This window comes from Helicoverpa zea, chromosome 8 (assembly GCF_022581195.2).
Source record: "Helicoverpa zea isolate HzStark_Cry1AcR chromosome 8, ilHelZeax1.1, whole genome shotgun sequence".
NCBI lineage: Eukaryota > Metazoa > Arthropoda > Insecta > Lepidoptera > Noctuidae > Helicoverpa > Helicoverpa zea.
Genome location: NC_061459.1, coordinates 4,783,707 through 4,798,424, shown reverse-complemented (window position 1 = coordinate 4,798,424; position 14,718 = coordinate 4,783,707). Strand labels below are relative to the sequence as shown.

Here is a 14,718-nt window from a genome sequence, read left to right as displayed (position 1 = left end):
AGTAGTTTTATTTAAATGTCTAATATTGCAAATGCAAATGTTAGTGTCAGAAATCATCATTAAAAAAGCTGGTTTTGTTTTTTTTTTCTTAACAAGTGTTATGGACATCCTAGCCTTTTTCCAAAACTATAAAGGTACAACTGTGCTCAATATAATATTGGGATTCTTGGAATTCTACTCACTATCTGGGTAGACTTCCAGTCTACTCAGACTCACTATCTGAGTAGACTGGAAGTCTACCCAGATAGTGAGTTAAATATTACAGACAAAATAAATAGCTAGCTGAAAACTTTATCCGTACTAATATTATGTATAAATGTGAAAGTAACTCTTTCTGTCTGTCTGTCTGTCTGTTACGCTTTCACGTCTAAACCACTGAACTGATTTTAATATTTGGTACAGATATAGAGTTGACTTTGAGAAAGAACATAGGATAGTTTTTATCCCGGACTTTTGAAGCGTTCTCTTGGAAACGCGATATAACCAAACTTGAAGCTAGTTTTAATATATTTATTTATTTAGTCTTAGAAATGGAATAAACATGTATATCAAACAAAGGACTGTCCATTGTCCCACGGAATTAACGAAACTTCGTTCAATGAGACAGGTAAATTTTCTGTTAAATTAAACAGTTTAAGTAGCTTGGATAAATTTAATTAATGTTTCGTGAAAAGTTAATTAAAACTTAATTTGACGAAATTTTCTAATCTGAGAGCGGCAACGATTTATTTTTCGAGATAAGCTGTTTTAACTTTTTGATGTCTTTATACACTAGCAAAGACTCGCGGCGTCGTCCATATTATATGTATGAAGACAACATAAAATAGAGTGCAGTACTTCCATATATTATAGCAGTTTATGAATCTTATTATAAATCTGACAAGTTTGTTTGCTTGAATGTATTTATTTCAGAACTGGTCCGATTTGAAAAATATTTTCAATGTTAAATAGTTCAGCTCGTCTGGGTGCGAGGAATAGTTTCCAAGACCTGTAACTGAGACTGCTGGTGGAAACTAGTCACAATTTTTTTATGTAGTCTATGGGTTTTCATGAATATTTTTGGATAACGCAATATCTGATAAGACAAAATGACATCTTTGATAGATCAGTCCCACACTTTTGATATTTAAGGTAACTTCATTTAGATTTTGTATAAAATCCAGAGCAGCCATGACAAATCATCATTAAAATTTCACAACTTCCTCTCGACCCAGCTCTAATTTAGCCCACGCACTAAATATTAATTAACACTAGACGCTGTTCATGATATAAAAAGACTAATTACCAGTTAAAAGCTCTTTAATTTTAGATAATTAATTAGCGAACTAATTATTTAATGCAATTTCACGCTTCGATACTGAAAACTAAGCGTCAGCGTCGTTCCTGTTGCGACTCAATAAGCGAAGTTGAGCATTAGGTACTAAGTTCCGCGTAATGCTCAACTATGCTCAAAGTCGAGTCGCAGCATCGAATACTTTGAGCGCTCGACTCGATTCGTGCGAAATTTTCACCATGCGTTGTTAATTTAACAAGTGAAATGTATTTAATGAAAATTAATTTCGTAGAAAATGTTACATTTTAACTTGATTTAAAATTATGTTGTTTTTCGCGATGAAGTATTATTTATTAAATTGCAATAATGGAATCATTATGAGATTCCTATGAAAGCATTTTACTGAGAAACTTTTTCATAATAGTATAATTTTTGCTCCTTCTTTGTACTTTACGAAACCCAATTAAATTACTTTGTTTGATACTTCTAGCATTTCCAACTTGAGCTAGATTATTCATTGTAGTAAGCTGATTTTGTAGAGCCAGGAGTAAAATGTGAATAGAGAATTCCGAGTGTGTGTGCCAAGTCACATTTATGTTGAAACAGTTACTTACCTTTATTTTACTAATGCATACTTGTAATATTGTAAAAGCAGTTCGGGTAGACATGTTATTATGTGACGCAAATGTAAAATGATATTTTATTAACACGGACATTTTATTATATGATATACTGTTTTCTATTAAGCTTTTCTTCTTAACTTTTTGGTGTATGTTTGCTTTTGGTAAATGTAAAATACTAGCAATGCGTTTCTGTAATTATTTTTGAGTAAATAGGGTCTTAGTAATAAAATGCAAGTAAAGACATATCGAGTAGGGTTGGTTTGTTGAAAAACTTATGAAATAGAAGAGTTTTTTGCTATGTATAAATAGATGCTTGTTATTAGGAACTCTGGGCTATAATTATATATCTTCCCGTAGTCATATCTGAGAAAAAGATTACTTCAGTTTTTCCTAAGGCATGGTTACTTAGTTTAGTGTAGGCAGCCATAGAAACTACTTAACAGTACAACTAAACCTACTACAGCTTAAGTACACCCTCAAGGGCAATTACACTTGATGCATTTGTAAGGCAACATTTCTCAATTAAAATAATAACTGGTGCTCTGCCAACGTTGGACGTAAACACAATTTTCCTCGCAGCGGTCAAGTCTACTGTTTACAAGACAGCCTGGAAGGCTTCCAAAGTTTCACTAGCAACTCATTATGCGACTAGTGTTAACTGCGAATGCCCGTGAAATCTTTTAGTGGGCACTTCACTTGCCCGTTTTAATTCTGTCTCTACATTGCGTACTTCGTTAAACTCGAGAGGCTATTTGGCTCATGTTTTTGAGGAAGAGGGCTGGTCATTATTTTTCGTCGTATGAGCAAATTATGTGGAGTTATAGCGGGTGCTTAAAATTTTGAGGGTTGACGGCAGACGACTGTCGCGTCTGCGAGTTGAAATTTACAGCTTTTTAAATGGGTACGGAATGCAAAGTTAGAAATGAAATTTTTTATATTATTTTCGGTGTAAAACTTGGTTTATGAAACCATGTTTTTATGACGCAAGTCAAAATTCAACTTGGAAACTAATAAATGTTTTAAAGCACTATCCTTAATCATTGAGGGATATCAATAGACATACCTCATTTCGGTCCAATAGGCAACCTCTATAAAAACACAGCTGCCATCGACAAAGAGTCTATTCCCAATGGTCACTTATTGTTCAACACCGACCACGGACAATAGACAGCACCGATCACCCGTCTCTCAGCAACAAAACGACCTCGGTTTGTAATAAGCTTTAGAATCGATCACAACTATACATATACCCAACAATAACATACTTTTTCGAACCATACTCCTTATGACACACAGAGTAAAATAGCCCTTATTATACATACTGGTATACTGGCTGATTTATTTTAGCCATGTATAGTTTTTCGTGTGTGATGTCCCCATGTTACGCGTAGGTCGATGTCGTTTTATTTTGACAAACGGACGTGAAATCCCTTTGTTGTCTTCAGTGCGATATATCAACGGTTGACACTTAATTCTGAACGAAAATAAAAAAGTGAATGAAACCTTTTTGGAACGTGAATCGATAAAGTTTAAAACGTTCGATTATTGAATGGGACGATTTCAATTTATATCGTTATAAAAAGTTTCTTTTGCATCGCTGCCTGCATTCATAATTCAATTTTAAAAGTGCTTTAAAAATTTTAAGCATACGTTACGGGTCAAAAAGTTTGTCAGTGATAACAAATGATCTGATTTACATAGAAAGACACCTGTTGTAATGGAAATAATTAAACGAATGGTTTCTAATAACAGAAGATTTATCATCACGCCAATAGAATTTCAATGGACACGACCACCCGTCGCAGTCACTAACGATGTCGTTTTGGAGACAATAGTGTTGGTACAATGCAAGAATAACGACCTTCCGAGACACTGCCATTGATACTGATGCTAGCTAAACAGCCAAAAACAAAAGACGAATATAAATCACAAGGGTCCCGTACACGCGTCTAAATGCAAATACACCTGCCAGCTGCTCTTCAAAATGACACTCTAACTCAACGCAATAAGATGTCCAAACCATTGAACGTGTTCGCTTTAAATAAATTTTTAAATCATGATGCCCAACTCTAACCGCTTCTGTGTAAACAATGGTCGTTAACAATGTAACATTATTACGCTGGTAACATAATTATTGGGCCTTTGTATCAGCATACGATTCCCGAAAATGCTTCATGGGTGTTAAATGGTTTTACAATGGCGGGCTAGTGGACTAAAGTGGACAAAATATTGTTACCGCGCACTCGGAACGAATTAATTGTAAGAACGTTCAATTGTTCCTTTTTGCAAAGGATGCAAAGCAGTAAAGTTTTTGAAAGTACTAAAAGAGATTTATGCACATTAGTAATACTAAAGACATAAAGGTTTTTGAATAAAGACTTTTAGATAGTCATTGATGAATTTATGACCAGTATTATAAGCTTTTAGTGTCAATAAATCTTCTTTTGAAAGCACTTATTTTTACCTTATTTATTTCAGTAACAATTGTACATGCTCATCAAATCCTAAAATATTGAATTTTATTAAAGAATTTCCGTCCAAAATTAAACTCAAAATAACGATCAACTTCTTCATGCAATTAAAAACAATTAAGAATAATTTACGTAAATATTTTCAGTAATAAAGGCGAGCGACTGAGTAAACTCGTAAACCTGACCACAGCCGTAGCCTAATTACCCCTTCTGCGTCCCTCTCGATGTCTAGGGAAAAGAGAGGGAGAGACAACTCGATAGACACCCCTTCTGGACAATTTACGGGCGTGGAGCGTTCCTGCTAATCTAATTGGCGCTTTCACGTATAGTTTGAAGTCGCCTTGACCTTCCCTAAATGCATTTTATATGTTTTATGTTGTTGCCTTTTGACAATTAAGCCATTTTACGGCTGGCATTTTACAGGATCGCCTGTTTGATTTTCAACGTTGATTAAATGTGTGAAAAGGGTTAACTGCGTTAGTTTAACGGGATAAATGAAAGGTGCCTTAATTACTTCACCATGGAGGTACATATTAAAGGTACGTGTTTTGGAAGGCACGTAAAATTTTTGGGCCTCAGCTGTAATGTAAAGATTTCATTGGTTGTCGTTCCGGTTACGGCCATGGGTATGCAGGTGCTAAAAATGTTGGACAACCAGTATAATCAAGAGTTATCGAGTTACCCAAGTAACTGGATTTAGGTAGGTACACAGAGGCAGTCGCTTCATGCAAAATGGTAGTACTCAGCTGCATGTTTTTCTCATGATAAGACTGGAAGCCGACACCAACTAGTGGTTTCACCAACATAGTTGGTGAACACTAACTATGTTGGTGAAACCCTAGGTAGATGATGGAGGTACATACTATAGATTTTCATATAATTTATGTAGGTATAGGTCCTTCTTCACAATAAGTAATTTTGCCAATGATCTTATAACGAAGGCTATATTACGATCACCTTGAAGAGTCTTTCGTAAAGCAATTGGGTTAAGGGTTTGACGCAGAAAGCGGAAGATACTTGTCTCGTAAATATGGCCTCATTGTTGAGTATCTTGACTTACTTACACCAATACATAAAGGTGAAGAAAAACAATTTCAAGAGAGCTTTTTTGCTTCGGTTTTATTTAATTTGATCGTGAAAAAGTACCAGAAAAATACAAAACAGCCAAGACTTTGACAGCGCAAAAAAATCCCCTCACAGTTTTAGAACACTAATCAATCAGACTTTCGAAACGGGAAAAGAAAACAGAAGTGATTAGCCAAACGCTTTTTTCGCTTACACGCAGAACGTAATTGCGTGCGTACCTTTTGTGAGGAGTGACGTTCCTCAGTGAGGACTGACGACCCTCACAATCCGTACATTGTTGTTACTCATCGCATGACAGGCCAAATTAACACATCGTCCAATCTATGCCCCCTCTGGCAGTTCGCGTATGTGTGCACAAGAAAAGTTTTGTAATAAACGAATTGATGTACGGTCCAATTAGAATTGTACCTGGCAATTTTGGTGAATGTCGTAAATGTAGGGGACAGGGGATTACATGGTACCTGCTATTGGATATTTTGTAACAGGAATAGCAGTATTTAATCTCCGTGCAGGATGAGTGAGCACATTTGGGATGAGTAATAACGAGCACAGTCGTTTTAATCACAATAGTTTATAATACTTTTCATTTCCACAGTTGAATAGTGAACATTGCTTAGTTCAAAATGTTATTAAGAGTAAAGTCAAAACATACCTATGCTATGTATCAACATAACGCCAAAAATGAGTATCCTCTCCTGAATAACGACAAATAGTGTCGTTGTTGATTAGCTAAATAACCCGTCAGTTTTAAAACAAATAAATATTATGCATTAATACTTTAGTAACCGTTTGAACAAATGGTTAATTCTGAACAGAATAAAGAGTGAAAATCTGTAGTAGTTGTAGGAAAGAGAACTATCAAACAAACTTCGAAACACTAATAAAGCCCTTAGCTGAAACCTGTCTTCAAAGATGGCCAGGCAATTAATTACGAAACTAACAAACAACTATGAAGACCATATTTCAACCGTCATGATACATACCACCCATCGTGAGAAAACTTGCGACGTAATGTGGGTAGTAGAAAATTTTGGTATCGCGTGTGTGCCGGGGTACCTCACGCGATCCTATTTTCTTCAGTGAAGAAAGCGCTTATGATTTAATGGCACGCTTCCAATGGATGTTTTACTTATCTTAGAAAGGATTTCGTAGGTTTTTGCGTGGGATCATAATTTGTTCTTTGTGTTCTGTGACGTGTTTTATTTAGCTGGTCTGTTGTATGGTCCGTGGAGATGATACGGTTTTGGATTAAGAAAATAACGTGTCCAAAAATGGGCTGATATTAAACTAGTTAGTAGCTGAGGTTTTTATCTAAATGTGCACCATAAATACTCTTTCTGAAAGAAATATGTCTTTCATATTTTTTTATTGTCATCCCGTGAGAATGATTTTTTATTGGTGTTAAAGTTTTGGAAGATATCACCTATATTGACACAGTATTTTAATAAGTACCGTAATGCCATTACCTTATTTGCCGTCAAAGTAAAAGAGAACTAATTTGCCAAGATAAAGGAAATGGCTCGTTTTTTCTTGAAGTTAATTGAATAAAGTAAACCATTTACCTTTCAGCGTCGCACTTACGTAAAAGAAAAACCGTACAATTACTCAAAAGGTTTTCTCACGAAGAATTTTATGAAAATAGTCTGCCTAAAAATAGGCAGCACCTAGATTAATATTCTCTCTACGTACAAAAGTATTTTTGCTTACACAAAGTAAAATTCATTGCATATTTTACCAGATAAAAATAGTGTACATTGTTAGGACAAAAATAGAAGAAAATGCTATCCGAATTCTTTCCCAAAGCGCGTAAGAACCGTTTTCTAATATTCAAGCTTCAGTCAATTTATTAAAGAGACCCGCTTTCATCATAGTATCCGTAGCATTATGTTTTCCTATTACTTTCATAATATTTATTTTACATGGTCCAACTGGCTTTAACTTAAATTGGACTTTATTTTTAATGGCATAAAGCTCCTTTTATGGTTATAAATAGAGGTGTACCCAAGACTGTTTCAAGTTGAGCGAGTCCATTTCTTTCGCCGCCCATAATAATGTTTGGCGATTTATCAAATCGCAATTTCGTAATAGATACCACCCGCTTGATGTGAAAGATGATAAGAAGTTATATATTGTCCCTTCATTTACGCTAAATTGAAACGGCCATTTTGGTCAAATGACTGTTTAATGGTTAATCCAAGTAGTCCTATGGGAAATTCGTTTAGGAACAGATTAACAATTTGAAAAGCTTTCTGTATTGAACTCAAATTAAAATCATGTTTATAATTTATCAAAAGTTTACTTTAATATTAATCAAAACACAAATAAAAATGGCATAAAAATACTCGTTTTCTGATTTTCCCTTTGTATTAATAATATAATATTTTTTAATTTAAGACTATTAGTAAAATGCTAGTAAAATTATGAGATCACATTATTGACAACAGAAAGTTACAGGAAAAAAACTACAAAAAGTATTGTTGTCATGTAAAACTACGTATACTACACAATGTTTTATCCATAAACGTGGGCTATATTTATACGCAATAATATCTTTTGTTATAGCCTTTTGTGCCCGCTATCTGTTTTATCGCTACCTCTTTGTGTCACGACAAATATTAGAATAACACCATTTTTTTACCACACAACTTCAAGCTTCTTAGACTTAAGGTTGATATTTGAATGTCAAAGAGTTTCCGAGCTACATTTCCTTATTGTTTTCTTTAGTGATACACCGAAGATGACAATAGATTTAAATGACTTTATTCCTGATGGTTTGTGTCCGGTACTGTCGTGTTTGAAGGCGTCCCACTTATTTATGCTGGTCTTTTTAAAATCGTGTTATACGATGTTGGTACAAGTGAAACAGATAGGGTCTAAGAATAATATTTGAATAATCGTGAGTCGGATCTCCGAGGGATATTTTTGTTTGGCGATGACCTTAGCTTTTGTGTTCACGAAAGAGTTTAAGGCTTGTTGCTCGAGGTTCAACTTTTTAGGGTCTTATTTTAATTTTAGTTTTTTTTTTCTTCTTTTACAACAGATATTTCCATGTAACTCGTGTGCGGTCGTAGTCGGATTAACAAAAGACTGATATTAATATCAAAATAATTACTGTGAGGATTAAAATGTTTTTTCACACGCAATTTTATTCAGTTAAGTGATACAATTTGCACTTGCACCCTTTCAAATTAAATTCTGTGAACCGTGTGCTAATTCTGTTGTCGTTGGTTGAATTAAAGAAAAACATTTGGCAAAATTTTAAGCTAAATTACCTACTATCGGTGTCCTTTTTCTATTGTAGTTTTAAATATATATATTTTATTCTGTTTTCTATTAAAAATTGAAAAAAAAAGCTGAAACCCTTTACTAAAGATTAAATAAAATTGTAACATCTTCAATTAAATATTATATTAACAAGCGTTTCATTCATGGTACATAAATCGTTGGTCCAGTCATTAATATTTTAATATAGGGTCAAAATAAGACTTGAAAAAATTAGTAGTATGGGTTGAAAGTTCCTTGAAAACTCGTTCCTTAAAGAATTTATACCTATCTTGTACTACAAATAAATTTTAATAATTGCACTCTAAAACCTCAAAATCGAAGTTTTTGTCCAAGTAGATGGTAACTTACCATCTACCTGGACCATTGGTAAGGTAGCAGAAGGCTACAGAACAGGGAACCATATTATGAAACTGCAGGCTATTCCTAATGAATCCTTCCTAATAAAATAAAGCAGTGTGCATATACTTAAAAGATGTATAAAGTCTGCTCAGTCTTCATAATTGTCATTTAATTAATTTAAGTATCTCGTAAGAGCATTTCATTATGTGTTGATTACGTTATTAATTTACTTAAATATACACATGTTTTCCTAAACGTAGCAACGATTATAACAGTGAGCAATAAATTATATTTTACTATCCATTCTCAAATAATATCACGCTACGCTTTACGCCTTTATTTGTGGTAACCACGCGAAACTTTATAATTATTGTTTGTACAAGCAATAAAATGCAGTTTTTCTTTATTTAATAGGGTCTCTTTTATGGGACTATTAATTTCTTTTGAACGCAATGTTTACTTGTTTACGTTTTTCTAGTTAGAATTTACATAACGTTTTTCCGTTTGCATCCTAATTAGAACGCAGGAAAACTTGAAACTAACCAAAATAAAATATCTACACATGGAAGTTGGTAAACAAAATATTAGTGTCCACATAATGTTTCATTCATGAGTGATAAATCAAACAGCATTTATGATAGTAAACACTTGGTTTAAAATAAAAACAAAAAAAAATCTTATAAGAAAAAAAAATACTTACACCAATCCAAAAGATCCATAAAAACCAACAAGTCCAATCACAAATCAACAGTCGTTCGTTCACAACACAGCACTAGCAAAAATTTTACCGGCGTTACGAATTTCCCGTGGGCGGATTTGCCGCCCAAATGCGTGCACCCTCCTCGGCAGCCAAAGCGGCACTGAGGGGAGGGAAACGGACCAGGACTTCGGGAGCACAGATGCGCGCGTCTGTACCTTAAGCTAGAGTACACGGCAAGGAGTCTTCATATGTTAGGTATCAGGTAGCCAGGATTCGAAAATGGAACAGCTGTTGAGTTTAGAACGGATTGAAGGTGTTGCTGGATGTCGACTTGAGATATTTGAAGTACCTACTGGATGCGGTTTTAGTGTATGGTATCAAAACTTGCGTTTTGTTCGAAGTGATAAAAATGATGAAGTAATAAACACTAACTCTTCCTTAAACATTTTGATGGTCGCGGAAATTAAACATAGAACAATCCTGCGATTATTTTGTCGTGAATAGATAAACTATGGGACGCGCTCTCACTGTCAATGTGACCAGCACAGAAAATGTTTAGCTCAAAAGTTTATACGCCTTATTTAACATTTAGCTATGAGTTAGAAAATGTAACGATCTCTATATTGTAGAACTAACTAAAATCTATAAAAACTAGAACATCAATAAAGGTTTTATGTACCAAATAACAATAACGTACAACATAACAAAGCGAATAAAACTAACAAGCCCTCTTACAACCCACTAAAAGAATAACAAGAAAAATAAACAAAAGCGAAACTTAGTTCAAGCACTAACACTTAAGCACTTAATTAATCGCCCGAAGAAAATCAACGGAGCATAATTTTTATTGCCCTCTCTAAGATAAATGCGTACATTGTGTCACATGTCGACGGTACGGGCAATATATTTCCCGGGCAAGGAAAAATTACGCACAATAAAAACTGGAGTTCCCGAGAAATTAACGATGTACCAGTTGACAGCAACTCAGCTTATCTGCGGCTTTTAATGGACGGGGAAAGTGACGCAATGAGAGTACATTTACGTTACGCCACAAATTATGGCTCTAAGAATATGCTCGGTAAGGAATAAATAAATTAACAACTTCTTTATTGTCATATTTATAATTTACGAATTTCTAATTACCATGAAAGTATGTAGATACGTTGAAAACGACATATTATATTTGATTTGAAACAGTCGGTATCATATCATATCGGTATTATATCTAAAACCATTATTTCAGCATCAAATCATAACTGTATGCTGTCTATTGCATAATAGTTAAGACATAAATAAATAAATAATCGTTTATTAACTTAATTTGCACATAATTTTACAATAATTTTCTTAATTCTAAATAAGTGCTATACAATTAGTTTGAACTATGTCTAATGTTCAACTTTAGCAACAAAAATATTTAATCCAGCATCCAGTGGCGTATTCTAAATCTGTTTCAGGTTTAATATCTCAACGTTCTCACATCATACCATTAAATGTTTTTCTTTTTTCCTAATGAAATGTTTTCCACCATTTTAATTCTTTTATATTTTTGTTGTATTGTGTTTAGGCCATTAGTCTTGGAAATTATATTTAATACAACTGATGTATATTATGTGCGGATTTTGCTTTGCCCATTAAGACTAACCTCTATTTATAAATGTGGGTTTCTGGATAAAGCGAGTGTCTGTGGACGTGTTAATGGGGTATTTATTATAATTGAGATTCTTTTGAAAAATGTGACAATAATATAGGCCTATAAAGTCAGCTTAGATATCGACAATGATAGAAAGAACCTATCTGTAGTGAATGAGTTAGCTCCTAAAAAATATTATCTTAGACACACCAACAAACGAAAAATTTGCAAAATAATGTAACCAAAAAATAAATACAATTTAATAAATAAAAGCCACACACCACGCTATCTCCCAAAAGCCTTTAATACTAATAATGTGGCAATGACACAAGCGATTTCCTTTGGAACTCTCTACCGTACTGCACGCGCTCTTGAAAACACCTTACGGACCAACATATCTAGACCTCTGATCATAGTTCATAATACCCCCGCGCCATTCAACCAGTGAAAGACAAAGGGAGGTAAGGAAGCTCTTGATAAACTGGTCGAGTAATAAAAAGTGAGATACATATGCCTTTTACGACTATTAATCACTGTCCCCTAAAAGCCTCCGTGCTACACAAAAAATTAACACAGTACAATTGTATGGGAGAACGTTCTCATGTGGTTGCCATTGTTATACGTACTTTATCATACTATAGTTATGTATATTAGTCGTTTTGCTGGCCCCTAATGGTCATTCGTGGGACAAGAGGTATCTCTTTATGTTGTCTGCTTTTGTGAACTGCTTTCAGGATTTTGAAATTAGATTTGTAGATAGTAATTTGTTAAGGTTGCGTGTTCAAGTATCGGTAATGATGTCATTTAATGTTTTTCCGTGGGATGTTAGTGTTGTTAGAAGTGAATAGATACAGGTTTTGCTGTTAGTCAGTCCTGATTTGCAATAGTTGACTTTACCTATTGCTTCACTGGATTTCAAATGTCTGGTCTAACATGACGTGAGGCAATCACTTTATTTTTTTAATAATTTATGACCTCTTCAGGTTAGTAGACGTCTTTTAGACACCAATAGAAAAAGAACCACGTATCATTTCCAACCTCATAATTTAGTACAGGTATTAGTACTGCCTTTATTTACCCAAAAATGCTTTCACAAAAGTCTTTTTTTTTTCAATCTATTCTTAGATAGGTTACAAAAACAAAGGAGTCCCAAAATAACCAACCTCTTTCAATACGTTAAAAAGTCGAGCTAAGTCCAATAACGTTAAAACGGTACGAGTAGATTACGTTTCGACATCACAATGACATTTAATCCATTTACTTAAAGTCCCGACCGTTCTAGACTTCGCTATAGACATTTCGCAGTACCTAAGTCTATTTTAGGCAAGACAATTTGAGAAGGTATTCTGAATTCACGATGTTCTTATGTTTTAATGAACTGGGTATTGCCGACTTCAAATAGAAGGTTCTTTTTAGGGTTCCGTACCCAAAGGGTAAAACGGGACCCTATTGTTTTCGCTCCTCTGTCCGTCCGTCTGTCCGTCCGTCTGTCACCAGGCTGTATCTCATGAACCGTGATAGTTAGAGAGTTGAAATTTTCACAGATGATGTATTTCTGTTGCCGCTATAACAACAAATACTGAAAACTAGAATAAAATAAATATTTCGGGGGGCTCCCATACAACAAACGTGATTTTTTTGCTCATTTTTGCTCTATATCCATAAATATATATAGAATATTAGTTTGGATGGTACGGAACCCTATATGTGCGAGTCCAACTCGCACTTGGCCGGTTTTTTTTTTAACGACGTCAAAAATCATCAAATGACCCCTCCCACTGTGGGTTAGCAGCGGTGAGGGAGTGTCAGACTCTTACTGACTAAAAACCGTTGTTTTTCGTCGACCTTTTATGTACCAGGGCCGCGATAACGCTTTCGGACAATCCCGCAGCCCTGCTGGGCCCCGCTGAAATAGGAGGTTCTCAGTTTGACATGTCGATACCGGAAATATGAAACGGCGTATGGGACAAAACTTAGATTTTCAGGAGAGCACTCATCTTATAAACTCTCTTATGTACTCCTCTTATTTACTCCTATTATGAACTTTCTTATGTACTCCTCTTACTACTATCTTATGTTCTTATTTTATGTTCTCTTTTATGTACTCCCTTTATTTACTCCTCTTATGTACTCATGTTTCGTACTCCTGTTATTTACTCCTCTTATTGACTCTCTTATATACTCCTATCATGTACTCTCTTAGAAACTCAACTTATGAACTCTCTTATATGCTCCTTTTATATACTCCTCTTATTTACTGCCTAATGTACTCCTCTCATATACCTACTCGTCTTAAGTTCTTATCTTTCGTACTCTCTTATGTACTCCTCTTATGAACTCCTGTTATGAGCTGTCTTATGTACTTCTTTTATGTTCTCTCTTATGTATTCCTCTTAAGAACTCTCTTATGTACTCTCTTATGAACTCATCTTATATATTTCTCTTATGTTATGTCTTACGTACATGAGAGAACGTAAGAGATCGTACTCCTCTGATATACTCGCTCATGTACATCTCTTATGTACTCTCTTATTTACTCCTCTTGCGTACTTTCTCATGAACTCTCTTATGTACTCTCTTATGAACTCCCCTTATTAATATGTCCTCCTCTTATGAACTTTCTTATGCAGCCGCTTCTGTACTCCTCTTATGTATTTCTCGTATGTACTCTCTTATCTACTCCCCCAATGAACTCTCTTATCAACTGGTTTCAACAAAATCATGAAAGTCCAACTTATATTAAGAAACAGTGATTTTTCTGTTTTTATTCATGGAAATTGTATATTAGAAACTTCCAAAAATTCACAAAACTAATCCCGTTTCCATTCCACTGGAGTGTATGTTCAACGGTTGCTTCATTTAGGATATAAAGTGAGGTGGGGTAACCCGGCGGTTACAGCCTATTCTCATTACACTGTCTGGCAGGACAAAGGGGACTGAAAACCACGTTTTGGATAACTTTAGTCGAATGTGTGTGAGATAAATTCTTCAAGCCAAAACTCACATTGGTCTAAATATGTATTACTAGCTTCTGCCAGCGGCTTCGCCCGCGTGGTGTGTTGATAAAAAGTAGTCTATGTGTTAATCCAGGGTATCACCTATCTAGATACCAAATTTCAATCAAATCAGTCCAGCCGTTTTTGCGTGATTGAATAACAAACATACGTCCATACATTCTCACAAACTTTCACATTTATAATATAAGTAGGATATGTTATAAAATAAAATAAATAATTGAAATAACAATAATAAATCCCGATAAGTAAGAAATCAAAATATTCGACTTTTATGTAATAATTCTTACTTCT

The 14,718-nt window shown here is 34.5% G+C and overlaps 1 protein-coding gene across 2 annotated transcripts in view; it reads right to left on the bottom strand.

Annotated features, from left to right (window-relative positions):
* Positions 1-9,918, bottom strand: part of LOC124632690 (roundabout homolog 1-like) — a 57,135-nt gene extending 47,217 nt beyond the window's left edge. For both annotated transcript variants that reach the window (XM_047167632.1, XM_047167633.1), the window contains exon 1: positions 9,778-9,918. The gene's annotated coding sequence lies outside the window, so the exon portion shown is untranslated. The remainder of the gene's footprint in view (positions 1-9,777) is intronic.
* Positions 9,919-14,718: the final 4,800 nt, after the last annotated feature.